Source organism: Orcinus orca, chromosome 7 (assembly GCF_937001465.1).
Source record: "Orcinus orca chromosome 7, mOrcOrc1.1, whole genome shotgun sequence".
Classification (NCBI taxonomy): Eukaryota; Metazoa; Chordata; class Mammalia; order Artiodactyla; family Delphinidae; genus Orcinus; species Orcinus orca.
The window spans coordinates 38,014,804-38,037,991 of NC_064565.1; the positions used below are offsets into that span (position 1 = coordinate 38,014,804).

At 35.9% G+C, this 23,188-nt stretch overlaps 1 long non-coding RNA gene across 1 annotated transcript in view; it reads right to left on the bottom strand.

The window, feature by feature from the left end:
• Positions 1 to 610: 610 nt before the first annotated feature.
• The window catches only part of LOC125965039 (uncharacterized), a 44,840-nt gene continuing 22,262 nt past the window's right edge, over positions 611 to 23,188 (bottom strand). The window contains exon 3 of the long non-coding RNA XR_007478503.1: positions 611 to 677. This is a non-coding gene — a long non-coding RNA (uncharacterized LOC125965039). The remainder of the gene's footprint in view (positions 678 to 23,188) is intronic.

Sequence of the window (23,188 nt, forward strand, 5' to 3'; positions counted from 1 at the left end):
AATGTCTCCTTTTCATAGCTTTGTTAACAACTAATCTCTGGCAAAATTTGTTGTTACTGGTTTGACAACAAGGTAGCTTTGTTGGTTATTTTCTATACTTAAATCTGTTATCACTATGTTACAATCTTTTTCTGAAAGTTACCCTCATTCACATTAGGATCTGATTCCTTTGTATTTTATAAATTCAGTTCATTATTTGTTTTTTAAAGACCACAATAAAGTTTTTTTTCCCCCTTCTTGAGCATGCAGACCATGATCAGAAATGCAATTTCTAGATAGATCAGCAAATAGTTTAAGATGCTGCTGTGTGTAGCATTATAAATAATTTAAAACACATGAAATGTTTAATAATGTCTCATAACAAAAATGCAAAAGGAAGTCTGCATGGTAATATACCATGCTTGATTCTAAAATAAATATAGGTATTAATGTGGGCACTTAGATAAAAATATCACTTTAAGGAACGTTTACCAACCTCAAAAATAAGAAATTATACACCTACACCAGAGGCAGAAAATTATCTGCCAATAATAGAATATTTGATTTTCAAAACAGAAATGTAATAGCTAGATGTATATCCACTTGTTATTTTTTCAAAAGCATTTCTCACCTCTAATACATTGCTAATAACTTGAATATGCCCATATATCCCCTCTGTCCTCAGCTGCCGTCTCTATCTAAAAAAAAATGAGTAGATGAAAAAAGATTATAAATGCTTAATAATCTAAGAACTGATTAACCCACAAAGAAAGTACAGTTTGAATGAGTGTGTAAATAAATTTAATAGAATATTCATTTCAGAGAAAGGAAATGATCAAGATGCATCCTTATCTAAGTGTTCATGAACTTTATCATTTCCTTTTTTCATATGTTTATTTAAATCTACCTCCTGTGTAAAGAAAATTTAATCTTCTCAAGTAGAACAATTTTGAAAAACAAAGTTTGCCATCCTTAGGATCAATTTCCTGAGATAAACCCACTGAAGTTCCATTAGTGTCAGTAGAAAATCATGTACCTAATGCCACTGGAGAGAAAGGCCCTCAGTAATGATTTCAATTTGTATTAATCTTCTGTTATGATACGAGAGAAAGCGTGTGTGAGAGAGTGTGTGTCTATGTGGAATAAAAAACTATCTACCCCCAGCCCTACCATTTACTCAGCAGATGATATATAGTATAATATTTCATTTTGTTCATCATTTATTTACTCTAGGAATAAGAGACAGAAGCTCCCCACTGGAGATTGGAGAAATGTCAGGAAGGTTGAGTGGAAATAGGTGGCGGTGATGATTGATACCAATGCTATTGTCAATTAATAAGAAACTTCTCAATGTAGGAAACATCTATTTGAAAATCCCATCCACGACAAAATTCAAAGAATAATGTCATTTAAGTTTATGAGTCTTCAGTAGATTATAAAAATTTCCAAACTATGAAGAAGGCAGTTTGCAAAGATGTAGACCAGTTTCACATGTGAATTTCAATGCAAGAATCCTAAATAAAATGATAGCAAGTTGATTTCAGTGTATATTAAAAAAAATAATGTAGTCAAATTTATTAAAATGTTAATGTATTATAACAATAAAATTCAAATGATAATATGACAGAATGCAAGCATAGCTCAATATTAAGAACACTAATGATACAGCTCACTTTAAGAGAAAAATCACACTGTCATTGCAAAATTAAAATAATGAATATATTAAAATTCAATAGACATTTCTAATTTTTAAAAAGTAAACTCGGACTGCTATGACCTTCCTTGGGGAGACAAATATACAGAATTTTAAAAAGAAGATTTAATTGACATCTACTTGGTCTGCTTCCAGGAATAATAACTGCTTAGCTTTCTCTCTAAAAAAGAAATTAGTAATCATGGATTTACAACTACTGGCAGATAACAGACTAATCTTCAATAGGTTAATACACATTTGCTTCAACTTGATAAGTGAATATGAAGTTCCATGTTACAAAACACTGTTTACACTGAGCTATAACCACATAAGTATTAGAAGCTACAACAATCAATAAAATATAAGTGTCACAGCAAAGGAAAACACAAACAAGACAAAAAGGCAACCCTCAGAATGGGAGAAAATATTTGCAAATGAAACAACTGACAAAGGATTAATCTCCAAAATTTACAAGCAGCTCATGCAGCTCAATATCAAAAAAACAAACAATCCAATCCAAAAATGGGCAGAAGACCTAAACAGACATTTCTCCAAAGAAGATATACAGATTGCCAACAAACACATGAAAGGATGCTCAACAAAACTAATCATTAGAGAAATGCAAACCAAAACTACAATGAGGTATCACCTCACCCCAGTCAGAATGGTCATCATCAAAAAATCTACAAACAATTAATGCTGGAGAGAGTGTGGAGAAAAGGGAACCCTCTTGCACTGTTGGTGGGAATGTAAACTGATACAGCCACTATGGAGGACAGTATGGAGGTTCCTTAAGAAACTAAAACTAGAACTGCCATATGACCCAGCAATCCCACTACTGGGCATATACCGTGAGAAAACCAGAATTCAAAAAGACTCATGTACCACAATGTTCACTGCAGCTCTGTTTACAATAGTCAGGACATGCAAGCAATCTAAGTGTCCATCAACAGGTGAATGGATAAAGAAGATGTGGCACATATATACAATGGAATATTACTCAGCCATAAAAAGAAATGAAATTGAGTTATTTGTAGTGAGGTGGATGGACCCAGAGTCTGTCATACAGAGTGAAGTAAGTCAGAAAGAGAAAAACAAATACTGTATGCTAACACATATATATGGAATCTAAAAACAAACAAAAAAATGGTTCTGAAGAACCTAGGGGCAGGACAGGAATAAAGATGCAGACGTAGAGAATGGACTTGAGGACACGGGGAATGGGAAGGGTAAGCTGGGACAAAGTGAGAGAGGCATGGACATATATAAACTACCAAATGTAAAATAGATAGCTAGTGGGAAGCAGCCACATAGCACAGAGAGATCAGCTCAGTGCTTTGTGACCACCTAGAGGGGTGGGGTAGGGAAGGTGGAGAGGGAGGAGATATGGAGATATATGTATATGTATAGCTGATTCACTTTGTTATAAGTGAATATTCACTAAGTTATAAGTGTTATAAGTGAATATATGTATAGCTGATTCACTTTGCTATACAGCAGAAACTAACACACCATTGTAAAGCAATTATACTCCAATAAAGATGTTAAAATATATATATATATATATATATATGTCAAAAAAGAGTTAGTGTTTCTAAGAAAATTCAGTTAAATTCTTTGGAATGATGCAATAAGTATGAACAATTAAAGTACTTCAGAAAACAATAATGGTTGGGGTAAGGTCATAGTTTAGAAGTATTATGAATCATGTTACTTCATAAATATCTTAAAATGCCAGGTACTTAAAAAACAAATTCTATGCAATGTTTTATGGGTATGGTTTATGCTAAAGAGGGTGTAAATCTCCAATCAGTAGCCCATATTCAAATAAGAAGACTTGATTCTATAACAAAAGTGTGACAAATGAATACTTAAGTTAAAATGTGAAGTTTAAGTTACACATAATTTTTTTTTTTTTTTTTTGCAGTACGCGGGCCTCTCACCGCTGTGGCCTCTCCCGTTGCAGAGCACAGGCTCCAGAAGCGCAGGCTCAGCAGCCATGGCTCACGGGCCCAGCCGCTCCGCGGCATGTGGGATCTTTCCAGACCGGGGCACGAACCCCTGTCCCCTACATCGGCAGGCGGACTCTCAACCACTGCGCCACCAGGGAAGCCCACACATAATTTTTAATGATTGTAGGTTTTAAACTACTTTTTAATTAATCTACAATCTAGTGGACCTAAAGAAAATAAAAAAGATGCTATGTCATACAATATGGAGAAACATTAACTGAATTGTTTTCACTGAAGTTAGGAATTAGACAACAATATCCTTCTTGAAATTACAGTTAGTACATTTAGTTACAGTTAATACATTTACCCAAAATAATAAAGTAAGTATAGGCATTAGAAAAGAATATGCAAAATTGTCATTATTTTCAGATGTTAAAATTTCATTCATATAAACAATAGCAAATATACTATAAAAATGTAAGAAAAATAGAAAAAAAATTTAAGGTACCTGGTTATAAAAAAAATACGTATATATAAAATTCAATAGCGTTCCTTTGCACAATGGCCAGTTTGAAATTGTAATAGATGAGAGATCACACTAATATTGTTTACAGATTAAAAATTTAGCAATAAATTAAAAAAAAAAGTGCAGGATACATAAAAAATTTGAAATTCTACTCTCAAAGGGAATAAGAAATTTCAAGTCAGATTGCAGTTCATATTTTTAGACTTTACTACACAAAACAGTATATAAAATATAAAACAAAAATTTCAAAAGACACACACACACACACACCCCCCCCCCCCACACACACACACATCTCCATGGAGCAGAAATGAAAGAGAAATCTAATGCAATGCAGGGATCAAGGTTCTGGCCTGCTGAGCTCTGATTCCAGAAGCAAGCAGAGACAGGTAGGAATTCATTTTCTCCAACATACTAAGGACTAAATGTTCCATATCCAGTAAAGGATTGGACACAGACTCACTTTATGAAAAGAGGAGTTGGAACAAGATTCACCCAATGTGAATGGACATGAAAAGAAGCTAAAGCTGTCTTCTGTCTTAGTCTAGGTCTTGTCATAAGCTGACCACCAAGCAAAGATGAAGTAAACAGACCAGCTTTGTAGCCAGCACCTGGCCAAGCAGTCTTCAGCCTTGGAGACTATATCCGGAATGTCCCCCAAATAAGATGGAAGCTTGAGCCAACAATATAAGGCTGGTTCTGGACTTGTTAGTCCCAGGACAGAGTTGAGATTAAAAAAAAAAACAAAAAAAAATCCAAAAGACAAAAAACCCAAAACCTAAATAGGAAACAGTAAGTACAGAGAAAAAGAATTCATTCAAAATAAGTCTATAAATAAAAATTACAAAATACGTGAGAAAAACATGATTCTAATCATCCACCTCTCCAGTACACAGGAAAAGCAGATTCAGAATTGTTAACCGATACTCCCTTGAGAGATAAAGTTACTGACTAGACTACAGTGTTTATGTACTGTTTCTTTTGGTTTTAGCTTTATAGTTTCCCATCAAAACACAATTCTGTGGCACACATATACAATGGAATATTACTCAGTCATAAAAAGAAACGAAATTGAGTTATTTGTAGTGAGGTGGATGGACCTAGAGCCTGTCATACAGAGTGAAGTAAGTCAGAAAGAGAAAAACAAATACCGTTGGCTAACACATATATATGGAATCTAAAAAAAAAAAAAAAAATGGTTCTGAAGAACCTAGGGGCAGGACAGAAATAAAGATGCAAACGTAGAGAATGGACTTGAGGACATGGGGAGGGGAAGGGTAAGCTGGGACGAAGTGAGAGAGTGGCATGGACTTATATAGATAGCTAGTGGGAAGCAGCCGCATAGCACAGGGAGATCAGCTTGGTGCTTTGTGACCACCTAGAGGGGTGGGATAAGGAGGGTGGGAGGGAGAAGCAAGAGGGTGGAGATATGGGGATATATGTATATGTATAGCTGATTCACTTTGTTATAAAGCAGAAACTAACACACAATTGTAAAGCAATTATACTCCAATAAGGATGTTTAAAAAGAAAACAAAAACACCATTCTCCAAAGTTACTTAGGTCAGTTCTTCTTTCCCCCAACCCCTTCAGTACAGAGAGGTTATGTCATACATTTGAAACACAGATTTGTTACAACTGCATTCCCTTCTGAAATTCCAGCAACATCCAGTATAAACATCCCTTTATTTTTAGTCTTCCTGAATTACTTTATTTTAGGTTTTCTATTCTGTACAGCATATATCTGGGTCTTACTGGGGAGGCCAAAATGAAAATCTTTTCCCCTTAATAGATGAGTTAAGCCCATTCACATTTATTGATATAATTGCTACACTGCATTTCAACATATTACTATTTCATAGTTGTGTATATTTTATTAGAGTTAGTATATTTCTTTCTCCTCAAGATGTATCTTTAGAAAGGTTGTATTTTTATTCTAATGGTTACCTTTCTATATATAAATTATTTAATGCCCTTAGTTCACTGTTTTCTTATTTAACCTTTTACTCTGATTTATCAGTTGTTGTTCAGTATGTTTTAACACTTACCAATTAGCTATACAGCAATAAGCTTTCTCTATGTACCTCTTCCCCATTTACTTCTATTTTTAGTTTTATTGAGTTTCATCATTGACATTATATATTGCCACAATTTATAATACTTGCACATCAGTCTTTAATTCTCATCTTTTCCTTAGTTGTAGTCTCAAACACATATATTTTAAATATGCACAACAGTCCTTTTGCTGAAGATTTCCCAGTCATTACCTAGTTAGGAGATGCTCATCTTCTAGTAGATTCCTCAAGAATAGCCAATGAGTGCAGAGATCCTGATGTTCTCATGTGTTGAAACCTTTAATAGCCTTGCCGTGTGAAGGTCAGCTGTCTGGATGTAAAATTCTTAGTTGGCATGTTCCTCAATTAAAATTTTTTTTAAGTGCTGCTCCATTTTTGTCTTCTTTTGTGTCTCGGTTTGAAAAGCCTGATGCCAGTTTACTTTGTCTTTATGAATTATTTGAGTTTTTTTTAAAGACTGGCAAATTTTACCTTTATCTTTGAAATTTAATTGTTTTACTAAGATATGTCTTAGAGTTTATTATTCTTGATTAATTTTCCCAGGTATGTGATGAACCCATTCAATGCATAAATTAGGTCTTTTCTTATCTCTGAAAATTTTTCTTGGATTATGGTTTTAAATACTACCTCTGTTCCTTTTTCAAATTGTTTTCTTCCTTACAGATTCTGAGAATATTAATGTTATTACTTTTTTCCTTGTTTCCCTTTTTACTACTTTCTCTCTGACCATTTTTTTCTTCTTTTTTGATTTTGTCATTTCTTTTGATTTTCATTTCTTTGTTTACCTAGTTTTTTTTTTTTTTTTTCCAACGTGCCTTAATAAACTTTTCTTCAAGTTTATTCTTGGAATTTATAATATTTATTGAGCTAATTATTGTAACTTATTTCTTCATTTATGAGATACTTTTGTTTTTCTATTTCTGAGTTCAATCTCTCTTCTCAATTTTCTTTTGTCCGTTTCTGTTTTAATTTTCAAATTTCTGATTAAAGATGGTTTCTCAAATCCTCAAATGCTTGTTTGAGTGTATTTAATTTTGTTTAGAGTTACTGGCTTACAGCTTTCTTCTGCTTTGTTTTCATTTTTCAAGGTGAGGCGTGGTTAATTTTCTCAGTTATGTGAGAAATTTCATTTACTAATTTTCTGCAATATCTCTATATGGACTTTATCTTTCTTTTGTTCATTTTTATTATACTGGAGTATTTTCCAGTATTCCCAATTCTTAATACCACACTCTTCTGTCAGTACAGCACAGTCAAGAAACTTTAGCAAGGAGTTTTTATTTGTTTTGATGTTGGGGAAAGGGTATGAGTCCTCTAATTTCATGGTTCTCTTTTTTTCTTGCCTTTCTTAAAAATCTCCCCCACCCTTCTTTTCTATTTCTACTTAACTACCAGACTGCAAAGGAGCACTTTCCAGTCCTTTGCAACTTTTTCCTCCAGAAGTTGTGCATTTTGAAGAGTGCCTATTTAAATCAGGTCTGTCCATGTAATTGCATCTCTCCCTGTAAACTGGGCCTGTCCCTTTAAATCACAGGAACTCTTAAGCCTCTGACCTGTAGCTCTTGCTCTGATTTCGACAGATACCTTTCCAGGTTTTGATTTTGATTTTTTTCCAGATTCAGGGTAGATATAATATTTTGAGGCAGTCTTCCAAATCACCATTATAGCTCCTTGCTTGTCTCCCTCTTGTCTTCCTCACAGTTTTTCTTTGGATATGAGATGGTGATGTGAAAGATCACTTACTGGAATTTGGTCATTTTTTTTGTCCTTTACAGAAAGTTATTTTTGCAGTTTTGGTATGTTCTGTCTGCCAGGTATGCTAAGGGCACTGTTTTGCATAGAACTTACTTTTCTTGTATTTTCTTATGGGTTGGGGAATAAATTTTTGCAGATGCTATAAGTCCATTTTCCTAAACCAGATGGATACCCAATAAAATTATATATAATGAGTCATTAGTGGGAAGAAGGCAACCTTCCTACTTTGTCATTTCATTACAGTCCCAGTCAAGTTTCCAAAGTATTTGTTTGTTTGGGGGTGGGGACTTCTAAGGTGGAGACATGATCTGACAATTTATTTTAAAGATCACTTGGAAGACTAAATAAGTGAAGCTATCCATGGAAATGTATGTGGATGAAAGACTAGCCCTAGTCAGTATCTCAAAGGTATATCATAAAATGAATTAAAATTATGTTGTTCTGGTCAGGAGTAGACAGGCAGACTAATGAAACAGAATGAAGACTTCAGAAATAACTCAAATACATATTATATATTGGTATGTGATAAATATATCATTTAAAATCAGAGAAGAAAAGAGAATTCTTTAATAAAGAGTGCTAGGTCATTTGCCAGGTCATATGGGTAAAACCAAAATTAGATCCCTATGTTGCCCCATACATCAACATTATTTCAGAATAATAAAATTTTCAAATTTAAAGCTTAAACAAATGAATAAATGTACTTTAAGAAAACATACAGCAATGTTCTTTATGAAACATTAGCGTGGAGAAGGCCTTGCTAAGCACGCCATAAAATTCAGGAGATATAAAGTTACACGTTGGTAAAATTGACTACATAAAAATCTAAAATTTCTGCATAGCTACTAACATCATAGACAAAGCTAAAAGACAAATAAAAAGGGCAAAATAGTCCATTACTATATGTTTTCAAATATTTCCTTTAATATAGAAAACTCTATCTCAAACTGTTAAAAAGGTCAATAAATCAATAAAAACTGTTTATACAAGATATGAACAACTCACAGGAACAAAATGGTAAACCAACACAGCTAAAGATGTTCATCTCAAATTTAAACCCAAGACGAAGTTTGACACCTATGGAATTCACATGCTCTAGGATTTATTCCTCAGCTCTTCAGTTTTCACCCTCTCTTCACTTTATGGGTGGACCCAACCACATCCAGGACTTCAATTAACACCTGCATGTCAGCCAGATATTCATCACAGACTGTCTCCTAAGTCCCAGACCCCTACTTCTCTCCTCTCCTTACCTTAACAGTCACCAAGTCCTGACAGTTCTACCTCCTTTAGTATCTCCTTACACCGATGTTTTCCAAATAGAACTTAGCAATCCTTTAGTCGGTCATGAAATCAACTTAATCAGCTTAGAAGCAACATTTTAAAAAGAAAATACTACTAAGTGAAAGAAGCTAATCTGAAAAGGCTATATACTGTATGATTCTAACTATATGAAATCTGGAAAAGGCAGAACTATGGAGATGGTAAAAACGTTAGCGGCTGCCAGGGATTTGGGAAGGGGAAGAACGAAGAGGTGAAGCACAGGAAATTTTTAGAACAGTGACGCTATTCTACATGATGCTATATAGATGTATACATGTAATTACAAAGATTTTTAAAAACCCACAGAATGGACAGCACAAAGGGTGAACCCTAATGTGCACAATGGACCTCAGTTGATTTTTTTAATAGTATAGTGTTATTGTGTCCCCCCAGATTCATGTGTTGAAGTCCTAACATTCAATACCTCAGAACGTGACTGTGTTTAGAGAAAAGGCCTAAAGAGGTAATTAGGGTAAGATGAAGTCACATCCATGGACCCTAATCCAATATAACTGATGTTCTTATAAGAAAAGACTAGGACACAGACATGCAAAGAGCTAAGTCCATACAAAGATACAGGAAGAAGACTGCCTTCTACAAGTCAAGGAGTGAGGGAGGCCTGGAACAGATGCTTTCCTCATGGCCCTCAAAAGAAACCAAACCTGCTGGCACCTTGACCTCAGACTTCTAGCCTCCAGAATTGTGAGAAAATGCTTTTCTTTTGTTTAAGCCACCAAGTCTGTGTTTTTTATTACAGCAGCTCTAGCAAACTAATACAAATAGTATAGCATGGCATGACATAGGATGGAAAATAGTGTGTGCCACAGGTACTAGGAGAAAATACTGTTTAGTAAAACATTAGTTTTAAGTGTGGGTATGTGTGCACATATGCCTATATGTACTGAGTCATGTATGTATATTTCCTAATGTAGGTCTTAATTAGAAAAATTTGAAAAACACTGATCCAAACTACCCACTTTTTTATCCTTCTCAATTATCTCCATCATTTCTCAGCTGGATTACCTCAAAAGGTTCCTACATGGTCTCTGTGTTTATTCCTATATTCAACAAATATTGATGAAAGAATTACCATGCATCAGACACTGGGCAAGTTCCTAGAGGTACAGTGGTGAGCAAACAGACCTGGTCCCTGCTCTCATTCACTCATAGTCTAATGGCCCCTCCTATTTATTCTCCACATCTCTGAGAGTAATCCTTCTAAAACACATATTTGATCACTCTGCTCTACTCAACACCCATCACTGGCTTGCCAATGAATTTTGGAAAATAAAAATGCAAACTCTCCAAGCTCACAAGAGAGCTTTCATGATCTGACACCTGCCTGTAACTTTGGGCACATCGTGGTTCTCACCAATCCCCTATACTCCAGATGTATTAAACAATGTACATTACACCTCCCCAAATATGGCAAGATCTCTCAGACCTTTATGCCCTCGAATGAGCTTCAGCCTCTAGCCTCTTCACTCTCTCCATTCACTCAGATAATTCCCAGTTATAATTCCGCTCACTGGCAACTTACCATCCACCCAAACCCCTGTTTCCTACCTCTAGGCCTTCACCTCCTTCAAAAAATCCTTCACTGACCACCCTAGTCTAAATTAGCAGCCTAACCACATCACACTAATTGTCAATTTTTTTGCCTGTCTCTTTCATTAGTTCTGCAAGTTCACTGACAGTAATGATTTAGTTTCTTTTCTTGCTTTTCCACACATTAACACATTTCCTGGCACATAAATGAATGTATGAATAGAGGATGGATGGACAGACACATAGCCTTTTATATGGGGATCATTAATGAAATTATTCATCAAAATTTTGAAATGAACATAATGAAAACTTACCACTCTAGTGACATACAGAGAAGAGATTAAAATTGTAGGAAAATATAAATTGCAGTAACTGAAATAAGGGATTTCACTAGACTATATTATGACTTAGCCTGCACTCTGTGAAACATTTTAATTAAAAATTCCTATCAATGATAATTGAAATTGAGTTAAATATTTTAATGATATCTAGGAGTGAATCAGTTTGTTCTCTAGATCTCAAACAATACAGACACTAAGACTTTATTGGGGACTTTTCTCGCAAATGCTTAAATAACCTTTTATTTCTTAATTATAACAATAAATTAGTAACATGATAATGGAGAAAAAATTAGAAAAAAAATAACTTCCAACTTTGCAAAATATCCCATGTATAACCTAAGTTGTAAATGTGAGCTTAATAATAAAATGTAATCTACCTATACAGGATTTTGATTATTAGCTAGCTAAAGGTTTCTGTTTATCTTTCTGTTTATCTGTTGTTATCTAAAGACTATATCCTGAAGATCATTAAAATGGAAGGAAGAGTCCAAGTGCTAGTGTCAAATTTTGCTTAGGTGGCAGTCCCTCCTGATAAATCTATGCCTTCCAGATACCCATGCTTTTATACCAGTACTCATCTTACATTATTCAAGCAGTGCTAAAAAAAACAAAGGGGGGGTGGGGGGAGAGAAAAGGAAAGAAAAAGGAAAGTAAAAGAATGAAGGAATAAAAATTGTAAATGTCCTAGCCCAGTTACCCCTTTCAGAAACATGAAAAAAATTTTAGTTTTTTCAACATTTACTCTTTGAAGAAAACTAAAATGCTTTAGCCTTATTTTCAGAATGGAACGTGTGATTGTTTTGTTTGTTTGTTTTGAATTTTATTTTTATACAGCAGGTTCTTATTAGTTATCTATTTGATACATATTAGTGTATATATGTCAATCCTAATCTCCCAATTCATCACACCACCACACCCCCTCACCACTTTCCCCCCTTGGTGTCCATATGTTTGTTCTCTACAAGGAACATGTGATGTTAATTGTGCATATTATTTAAGCACCTACTACATAGAGGAATTGAACCTGTAGTAGTACAATCCACCCAATCTGTTATGACTTGCCACAATTCATTAAATTTTATGGATACTTTCTGTGTAACAGATTTCAATGTCTCCCTCTCTCAGAACTCCAGGAAGTATCTTAAATGTAGAACTTGACACAGAGTTAGGAAAAGATACCTGTACCTGAATGGGACCTATTGATGTGGTCCATACAGATCAGCCTTCCAGCACAGAGAGCAGAGTAGAGAAGTATAGAAAGTAGGTCTGGGGGGCGAGGGGTGGAGGCAAACAGAAAATATCTGGCACATCATTCAAGTAGTAAAACAGATTGTAAAATTCATAAAACAAGTATCAGGTGTGAAGATGGCAATAGACACTGAGTACCCATGGGAGACCTGAGCATGCCAAACACCCATCCTACTGAAAAATATTGACACCGTCTGTGAACACATGAGGCCTTGGCACACTCATTTTCATATTCTACCACCCAGCCCATCCTAAACCTTCACATACAGTGAATCTTGAGACAAATTTCCCTCTAAATCTAACCTCTCATTACTGACTACATTTAAGAGCATATCAGGGATTTCCCTGGTGGCATAGTGGTTAAGAATCCATCTGCCAATGCAGGGGACACGGGTTCGATCTCTGGTCTGGGAATATCCCATATGCCGTGGAGAAACTAAGTCCGTGTGCCACAACTACTGAGCCCACATGCTGCAACTACTGAAGCCCACATGCCTAGAGCCTGTGCTCTGCAACAAGAGAAGCTGCCACAATGAGAAGCCCGTGTAATGCAATGAAGAGTAGCCCCTGCTTGCTGCAACTAGAGAAAGCCTGCATGCAGCAACAAAGATCCAACATAGCCAAAAAAAAAAAAAAAAAGAGCATATCAATTTATTATTTCGTAACATCCTGCCTTCCATGGACAGATCTTGGGAGTAGCTATTGCAAATGTAGTCTCTCCTCCTAAAGTATTCTCAAACAGAAGCAAAAGAAGCAAAAGTGCCATAGGAACCCACTCTCTTCTCTCTAAGGAAGAAAACTTACAAGCCTTTTGCTGATAGTACTATTTTATTTCTTTGTATTACTCCCTCATTTTTTTTCTTTCTTATCAATTACTTCCTATATCATTGGGTCCTTCACAATAATCTCACAATAGCAATTCACTATTATAGTGTTATTTGTTATCTAATACCTCTAATCCTCAAAACAGCATTCCAAGGTAAGTGTTATTATTCTCCATTTTGCTAATGAGGAAATCGAGATTTAGAGAAGTAAATTAAGCCTCCCGAGAGTAGACTCTTCTGTGGGTCAAGATATGTAGGTCCCTCTCATTTGTTGAGACTCCTAGTATATTTTTTAAATCTAAATAGTTAGAAAATTGTGTGATAGAGAATGCTTAAATGCATATTATTAAGTGAAAGCCAATCTAAAAAGGCTACATATTGTATAATTCCAACTATATGACATTCTGGAAAAGGCAAAACTATAGAAGCAGTTAAAAAAAAGAAAAGTCAGTGGTTGCCAGGGATTTAGGGGGAGGAAAAGATGAATAGGTATATTCTTAGGAGATTTTTAGGGCCATGAAACTCTTATTTATGATACTACAGTAATGGATAAATGCCTTTATACATTTGTCTACACGTACAGAAAACACACCACCAAGAGTGAACCCTAATATAAACTATGGACTTTGTATAATGATATGTCAATGTAGTTTCATCAATAGTTACAAATATACCACTCTGGTGTGGGATGTGGATAGTAGGGGAGGCTGGGGGTGGGGGTGGAAATCAGATCAACCAACACTTTAGAGCAAATTCCAGTCCATGGATCAACTCTATAATCAACTCAAGAGATAAGATGTACATCTTGTATTACTGACTGAGTCTAACTAGGGTGACCAACTCTTGTTTGCCCAGGACTAAGAGGTTTCCTGGGAAATAGGACTTGCAGTGTTAAAACTGGGACAGGACAAGGCAAACTAGAATAGTTGGTCAGTCTAATTTGACTGTAACAAATCAGAGTCAATAATATGGCAGATATGCTCGCTTTCTCCATTTTCAGGTCTGCTTATTGGTTATTACATAATATCTTAGAGTCTTCCCAATGAAAGAAACTTAGATGTCACCTAATACAATCTCCCAGAAAATGCAGAAAAATAAAACAGGCAAATTGTGAAGCAGCAAAACTAACCTCTGTTTGTATGTCTTCGGTGATGGGGAGTTTAGAGCCTTTCCAATTATGTTTTTGTAATTTGAATTATAATCTATCTCCATATAACCTAAACTAATCAGTCCCAGTTACCTAGGGCTATACTGAATAAATGTAATCTCTAGTTCATATGCATAGGCAAGACTGGGTCCTTCAGATATATCAAAACAATGGTTCTTCCCCATCAGTATTCCCTTATCCAGTGAAACTGCTCCAGTTCTCCCATGGTGTGATATCTAGATACTTTTTTTCTATTCTGGGCATCATCTTCTGGACTTATTCCCATTTATCAATGACACTCCAAAACTGAATACAACACTCTAGATATTGACCCACATAGAATCCAAGGATACTAATACCTTGCATTTTCTGGATATGTTATTTATGTTAATGAAACTAAAGATCACATTAGATTTCTTGGAAACCCTGTCTTACTGTAAGTTCATATTGAATGTCCAGTCAATTAAAACTTCTAGGATTATTTTCCCACATAAATTGTCAGTAATCTTAAGGCTCTTGCATTATATACTTGTAAAGCTGGGTTTTTTTAATCTAATTGCTTAGATTTAATTAAATTTAATTAAATTTAATTTAAATTTCATCTGGTTGTTCTTAGCATCTTCTTCCAACTTACTGGAAATTTTTTAGTCTTTATCAGCCAATATATTATTTACACATTCTATGTGTGTTTAATAATACTACACATATATGAAAAGTAATTTTTTTAGCTTCTTTTAAGTCATTCATGAGGGCATGGCCAAGGTCATAGCCATGAGGCTGACCTCTAGTATGGTACCTTCAAGATGATATTGATCTGTTAATCAACATACTTCAGATATTGTTGTTTTAACAACAAGCTACTAATTTACTTAATGGTGCTATTATTCAGCTCAGATATCTCCATCTTCTCCACTTGTTATAAGATATAACAAGAGACTGTGAAATGCTTTACTAAAATCCAGTTGCAATAAATCAAAGGCAGCCTGGTTAAGAAACACTCCACTCCCACCAGCAAAAATAAAATCAGGTTTGTCATAATTGTTATGAGCACACGGTGATTCACTTAACGTTTCCAAATTGCTAACAGATATTAATCTTTGGGATTTGGCAACAATAAATCAGATTCCCAGGAATTCTCAGGAATTTCTGAAACCTTAAGTTACTCTTGAAATACTTTCAATATTATTCATACTCTTTACTCATTATTATGGATATCTAAAACATTGTTTACTAAATAAGAAATATATGTTTAATAGTAATTACAAGGAGCCATAGGCTATAGCAAATATTCAAACACTGGAAAATACCAGCAAATGCTATTGGATAATATTCAAATAACATAACTTGGTATCTTAGCAAAGTCACCAGCATTACCCAAAATTACTTGTTAAAATTGCCATTGTTAGGATTTATTTTGCTCTGAAAATACTTTTTGGAATGCTGCTCATAAAGTTACATGTCATATAATACCAAATAAAATTATTAACATTTATTTTATTTAAGAATGCCAGTTAGCAGCAGACAGAACCACAGACACACAATAGGTAGAAGCATGATTGCCTGACCATGACTGCTTCACTTGGACGTGGTCCTATCCCAGTTTCAGACATGGTCCAGAGATACAAACATTTAAAACAGCAAGATTCTCTTTGTCACTTATCTCCCCATCACACATTTAAATACTGCTTAAGCTATATTTGTTTTCTGTCCAGTTTGCAGCTTCTTCCTGACAGAGAGGGAAGCAAACAAGAGTAGGGAACAGCATTTCTGTCACTGTCATCCTGGATGCACTACAGGCAGCCCCTGACTAATTCCTGCTTTCCAGAATTGTTCTAGGTTGGCATCTTTCTCAAGCCTCAGAATATTTTGAGCTCAGTATATTTGTAACATTTTCCTACAGTTTTCTGCCACAATTTTACACTTAGCCCTTATTGGGGACACGTTCCTTTACTCTTTACATGTGACTTTTAAAAATATCTGAGCTTATCTATAAGTAGTCACACTGGTTCTCCCACACACACACCTTTTCTCCTCTTTAGGGTCCATGATAAATGAGAAAGCAAACTGTTTTTCTAGAAGAACATGGAAGCCTGGGAGAGTAATTAATTTGTAGTAGAAACTCAGTTATCACTGCTGTCATTGTTACATATTTCTACATCATTTTAGCTATGGTTCATTTTGAATCCTTAGCTTTGGAATTATAACTTGATTTTCTCCAAACTTTACCTTCTATACCTTCAAGGATGCTGGCATCAGGTCTGACCAAGTCACCTTTTCCTTCTTTACCTATGAAGAACTTCTATCATATCATGATGACTTCCACCCCAAATTTCCCGACACTGTTCTTGTATCAAGCTGTTTTTTCTTATTAGTTAAAATAAGTGCAGACCAGCAGTTTCTCTTAATGTTTTTTTAATTATGAAATTCATTGTCAGCCAGGAATATTAATCATGTACCAACTCCTCTGTTTTTAATAGGACACTTCTAATAAAGTCTGGACAGTAAATAAAAATCTGCCACACCTTTGTGTCTTGTCTCTTTACTAGTTTTGTAATTTTTATCATGAAAACCTCACTCCCGTTCTCTGACTAGGCATGCTTTAGTCCATTCCACAAAAATATCAGGTCTATTTTTCTCTCTTTATATCATTCCCAAAACGTCTCCACCATTCATTACACCTCTACCCTATTAAAAATGGATTATCTTACAAAAAAGGTTCTGACCATCCAATTTTAATTGGTGGGGGGAAGGGGAGCTTATTCCTCATACCACCAAGCTGTTCTCTGATACCAGCTGGGCATCCTACAATTCAACTCAATTCTGACACTAGCTACTAGGAGACAGTATCAAATTCCACAGATTAAGGTGGAATCGCAAACTCAGCTTGTCACCTGTGCTTCTGATCAACCAGCTATAGACTGAAGGGTCCAACAACTCCCTTCTTGGGTTACAGGTTAAGGGTTAAGTTCTACAAGATTGCCCCCCTCCACACTTCAGACATCAGTTACAAGACCATGGTGTCACCTGTGCTTCTGACCAAATGGCTATGAATCAGAGGTTCCCACTACCTTTTCCTTGGGTTTGATTAGTTCACTAGGATGGCTCCAGAACTCAGAGAAACATTTTATCTACTAGCTTAGCAGTTTATTATAAAATGATGTAACTCAGGAACAACCAGATGGAAGAGATGCACAGGGCAAGGTATGGAGAAAGTCTGCAGAGCTTTCACGTACTGAGTATACCACTCACCAACCCAGAAGCTCTCCAAACCCAGTCCTTTTGAGTTTTTTATGGAGGCTTTATTACAAAGGGAGGATTGATTAAATCATTGGCCAGTGGAGACTGAACAAGCGTCTCTTCCCTCCTTGGAGGTTGGGGAACTAGGGGAAGGTGGGGTGGGATAGCCAGGCTGAAACCCTCTAATCACATAGCCTGCTCCACTGGCAACCAGCCCCAACCTTATATACAATCCAAAAGTCACCATTAAAATATCAAGACACATTTATGCTCTCTTCACTTAGGAAATTCCAAGGGACTTAGGATTTCTGTGCCAGAAATGGGGACAAAGCCCAAATGTATATTTCTTATTATAAATCACATCACATCTAAACTATGCTCTTACATTCCATGTTGTTTGAATAAGACATATACTCCCCATTACCACATTATATTCAAAAATTTCTACCCATTAAGTCTCAGTGATACATGAGTTTATATTCATCACTCAAAATTAAATTTTCAAATTTCTCTTGTTTGTCATTGGCCAACTGGGATCATAATTTTCAGCCCTGATCATCCCTTGTCACCAGTGCATCCTCCATCATTGTTCTTCTACCTTAGACATCTATTGTATTCCACAACAGCTGAAACTTACAGCTCTTCATTATTTCCAGGAATTTATTTCTCAGCCTTACAAGCTCCAGTTTAATTTCACCTGAACAGACGATCACCTCTTCTGGTAACCACATTCTTTCCAATTTTCAAAATATGCACTTGATCTTTGCCAAATTATAACCCTCCCCCCAAAATAGCAATCCATTCTTTGAGAAAGAAAGGTTTGGGATATCATGAAAAATCAATCAAAGTCAAAAAATTCATGATTAACAAAGAAATGTTTAAAATAACTTTCTAGTTTCTGTGACTTCAGTTTCCTATTTGTAGACTTTTCAGGTACAGTATATGGAAATAGCATTTATCTTTGGTTATATAATTGACCCCAACATAAATTAAAAGTTATTAGTGGGTTTTATTTATTAATTTTTGCCAATTTTTTCTCATGATATCTTAGATAGTTCTCCAGAAATTACCTACAAACTAAGTATGTCAAAGCTTCATACCAGGAAACTATTAATCCCCACAATGTGTTATTCTTCCTGGTCTAGGGGACAAAGCTTTGTATCTTTGCTACTACCTAGGGATGTGCCTCATTGTTTCATGGATATTAAAATCTCCCTCCAGAAAGTCTGGTTTCATGCTCAGGATGCTACCAGGATTTATTCTCAGCAGTTTATACACTGATTTCTTTGAAACACTTACCCATTTTCCAATATCTTCATGAAAATTCTAAATATCCAATCCCCACAGACACACTTTTCTCTCCTTGTTTCCTTCTTAAACCACCTCTCCTATCTTGTTTAAAATCATTTCATCTTTTTAAATAAGCCAGAATATATACACGTATTCTCCAAATCTTTACCTTCAACTTCAAACATGGCGGCCAATACACATTTAAAGCGCCTACATTTGTTTCTTGCATCAGGAAGAAAAATCTAGGCCAATTGCTCTAAGTGACTGTTCCCTGCACCAGTTATATATGGCTATCACTTCAAAACTTGGCAGCATAGAATAACCACTTATTATTTCTGACAGTTCTTTGTGTTGATTGGGCAGTTCTGATGGTCTCATCTGGCTTATTCATGGGGTTGCAGTGAGGTAAGATGTAGAATGACTGGAAGCAGTTCACCCAAGGTACAGGCAACAAGGTACATTGTAGAATTTTAAAACAGTAATAAAAACTGGCTAAAAGTCAGTCTGCTTTTGGTTATCACTATGTGCCAGTATTTCTAAATAGTGTCAGGATAAACTGCTCCTCCCCGAAAAACAACTGGGGGGAGTAGTCTTGGTCTTTTCGGGCTGCTATAACAAACTGCGATAGACTGGGTAACTTATAGACTATAACAAACTGCGATAGACTGGGCAACTTATAAACAACAGAAATTTGTTTCTCATAGTTTGGGAGGCCAGAAGTCTTGAAGGCACCACCATGATCAGGTTCTGATGAGGACCCACTTCCTAGCTCACAGATGCTCTATCCTCACATGGCAGAAGGGGTGAGGGAGCTCTCTGTGGTCTCTTTTATAAGGGCACTAATCCCATTCATGAGAGCTTCACCTTCATGACTTAATGACTTCTCAAAGGCCCCACCTCCAAATACCATCACATTGGGGATTAGGTTTTAACATATGAATTTTGGAGGGGCACTCTATAGCATTAGTCTAATTTCTAGACAGTGCTGAAGTTCTTAAGTTTTAATAATATGTATGTAAGTTTCAAATTAGTATATTACTTATCCTTTAAAAGAACACTGTATTTTACCTGGAAGTTAATTTGGAAAACTTACTACAGCTGGCAACCCCAACACACACAGGATCAACTAACTACACATTTGTTTTAAAAATAATTTCATAATGATTGGGAATTTTTCAGGCTTTCTTTGTGTGCAGTTTGTATCTCCAACCCTATGGCACTATATATTCTTCTGTTTAAGATTTGAACTTCACAAGGATAGAACAACAGAATAGAAGGAACTCAAGTTCTGTTTCTTTGTGTTTACAATCATTATCCTATTACCACTTGGAGATTTTATTTATGTAAAAGTATTTTAAAGGTGAGGCAAAGTGAGAATTGTCAGAAATAATATTTTTGTTTTGGAAATACAATTTTTAATGTATACACAAAATATTTTTATCCATGTGAATGAATATCTTTGCAATTGACATTCATTATTTTGCCAATTGTTTTAAAATTAAAGAATATGCCAAGAAAATTATTATTATTGAAAATAAATTTGTCATGGAAAAGAGGAAGGTGTGAAAGAATCTACTTTGAGTATCCAGTACTCGAGATACACCAACAGAGGGAAGATGCAAAAAAAACCTCATAAGTCTGGAGTTGTGCCGTCTGCTGTGCTGCCTGTATCTTCTCCACAACGTTGCTCATCCTCCAGTAGGCTACATTGGCTTCCTCACAAGATGACCTCAGCTTAGCATTCCTAGAAAGTACAGGTGGAAGTTGCAAGGTCTCTTAAGACCAAGCAAAAGGAATAGCCTAATTTAACTTTCCCTGCCTCCTACTGGTTAAAGTAAATCATAAAAACAACTCAGACTCAAGGGATGGGCAAATAAACTCCACCTCTGGATCACAGGGGACTGTAAGCTTTAATAATATATACATACACAGACACCCCAAAACACACCATTGGACAGGTCCTGCCCACCAGAAACACAAGATCCAGCCTCATCCACCAGAACACAGGCACCAGTCTCCTCCACCAGGAAACCTACAACAACCCACTGAACCAACCTTACCCACTGGGGGCAGACACCAAAAACAAAAGGAATGACAAACCTGCAGCCTGCAAAAAGGAGAACCCAAACACAGTAAGTTAAGCAAAATGGGAAGACACAGATATCTGCAGCAGATGAAGGAGCAAGGTAAAAACACACCAGACCAGAAAAATGAAGAGGAAATAGGCAGTCTACCTGAAAAAGAATTCAGAGTAATGATAGTAAAGATGATACAAAATCTTGGAAATAGAATGGAGAAAATACAAGAAACGTTTAACAAGGACCTAGAAGAACTAAAGAGCAAACAAACAATGATGAACAACACAATAAATGATATTAAAAATTCTCTAGATGGGATCAATAGCAGAATAACTGAGGCAGAAGAACCGATAAGCGACCTGGAAGTTAAAATAGTGGAAATAACTACTGCAGAGCAGAATAAAGAATGGAAAGAATTGAGGACAGTCTCAGAGACCTCTGGGACAACATTAAATGCACCAGCATCTGAATTAGAGGGGTCCCAGAAGAAGAAGAGGAAAAAAAAAAAGGGACTGAGAAAACATCTGAAGAGATTATAGTTGAAAACTTCCCTAATATGGGAAAGGGAATAGTCAATCAGGTCCAGGAAGCACAGAGAGTCCCACACAGGATAAATCCAAGGAGAAACATGCCAAGACATATATTAATCAAACTATCAAAGAAAATTAAATACGAAGAAAAAATATTAAAGCAGCAAGGGAAAAACAACATACAAGGGAATCCCCATAAGGTTAACAGCTGATCTTTCAGCAGAAACTCTGCAAGCCAGAAGGGAGTGGCAGGCCATATTTAAAGTGATGAAAGGGAAAACCTACAACCAAGATTACTCTACCCAGCAGGGATCTCATTCAGATTTGACAGAGACATTAAAACCTTTACAGACAAGCAAAAGCTAAGAGAATTCAGCACCACCAAACCAGCTTTACAACAAATGCTAAAGGAACTTCTCTAGGCAGGAAACACAAGAGAAGGAAAAGACCTACAATAACAAACCCAAAACAATTAAGAAAATGGTAATAGGAACATACATATTGATAATTACCTTAGATGTAAATGGATTAAATGCTCTAAACAAAAGACGTAGACTGGCTGAATGGATACAAAAACAAGACCCGTATATATGCTGTCTACAAGAGACCCACTTAGACCTAGGGACACATACAGACTGAAAGTGAGGGGATGGAAAAAGATATTCCATGCAAATGGGAACCAAAAGAAAGCTGGAATAGCAATACTCATATCAGACAAGATAGATTTTAAAATAAAGACTATTACAAGAGACAAGAAAGTTATCACCTCACACCAGTCTGAATGGTCATCATCAAAAAATCTACAAACAATAAATGCTGGAGAGGGTGTGGTGAAAAGGGAAACCTCCTGCACTGCTGATGGGAATGTAAATTGATACAGCCACTATGGAGAACAGTATGGAGAGTCCTTAAAAAACTAAAAATAGAAGTACCATATGACCCAGCAATCCCACTACGGGCATATACCCTGAGAAAACGATAATTCAAAAAGATACATGTACCACAATGTTCACTACAGCACTATTTACAATAGCCAGGACATGGAAGCAACCTAAATGTCCATCGAGAGATGAATGGATAAAGAAGATGTAGCACATATATACAATGGAATATTACTCAGTCATAAAAAGAAACAAAATTGAGTTATTTATAGTGATGTGGATGGACCTAGAGTCTCTCATACCGAGTGAAGTAAGTCAGAAAGAGAAAAACAAATACTGTATGCTAACATATATATGGAATCTAAAAAAAAAAAAGGTTCTGAAGAACCTAGGGGCAGGACAGGAATAAAGATGCAGACGTAGAGAATGGACTTAAGGACACGGGGAGGAGGAAGGGTAAGCTGGGACAAAGTGAGAGAGTGGCATGGACATATATACACTACCAAACGTAAAATAGATAGCTAGTGGGAAGCAGCCGCATAGCACAGGGAGATCAGCTCCACACTTTGTGACCACGTAGAGGGGTGGGATAGGGAGGTTGGGAGGGAGACACAAGAGGGAGGGGATATGGGGATACATGTATATGTATAGCTGACTCACTTTGTTATACAGCAGACACTAACACAGCACTGTAAAGCAATTATACTCCAATAAAGATGTTAAAAAATAATAATCTATACATAAGCTTCCCTCAGGGGGTC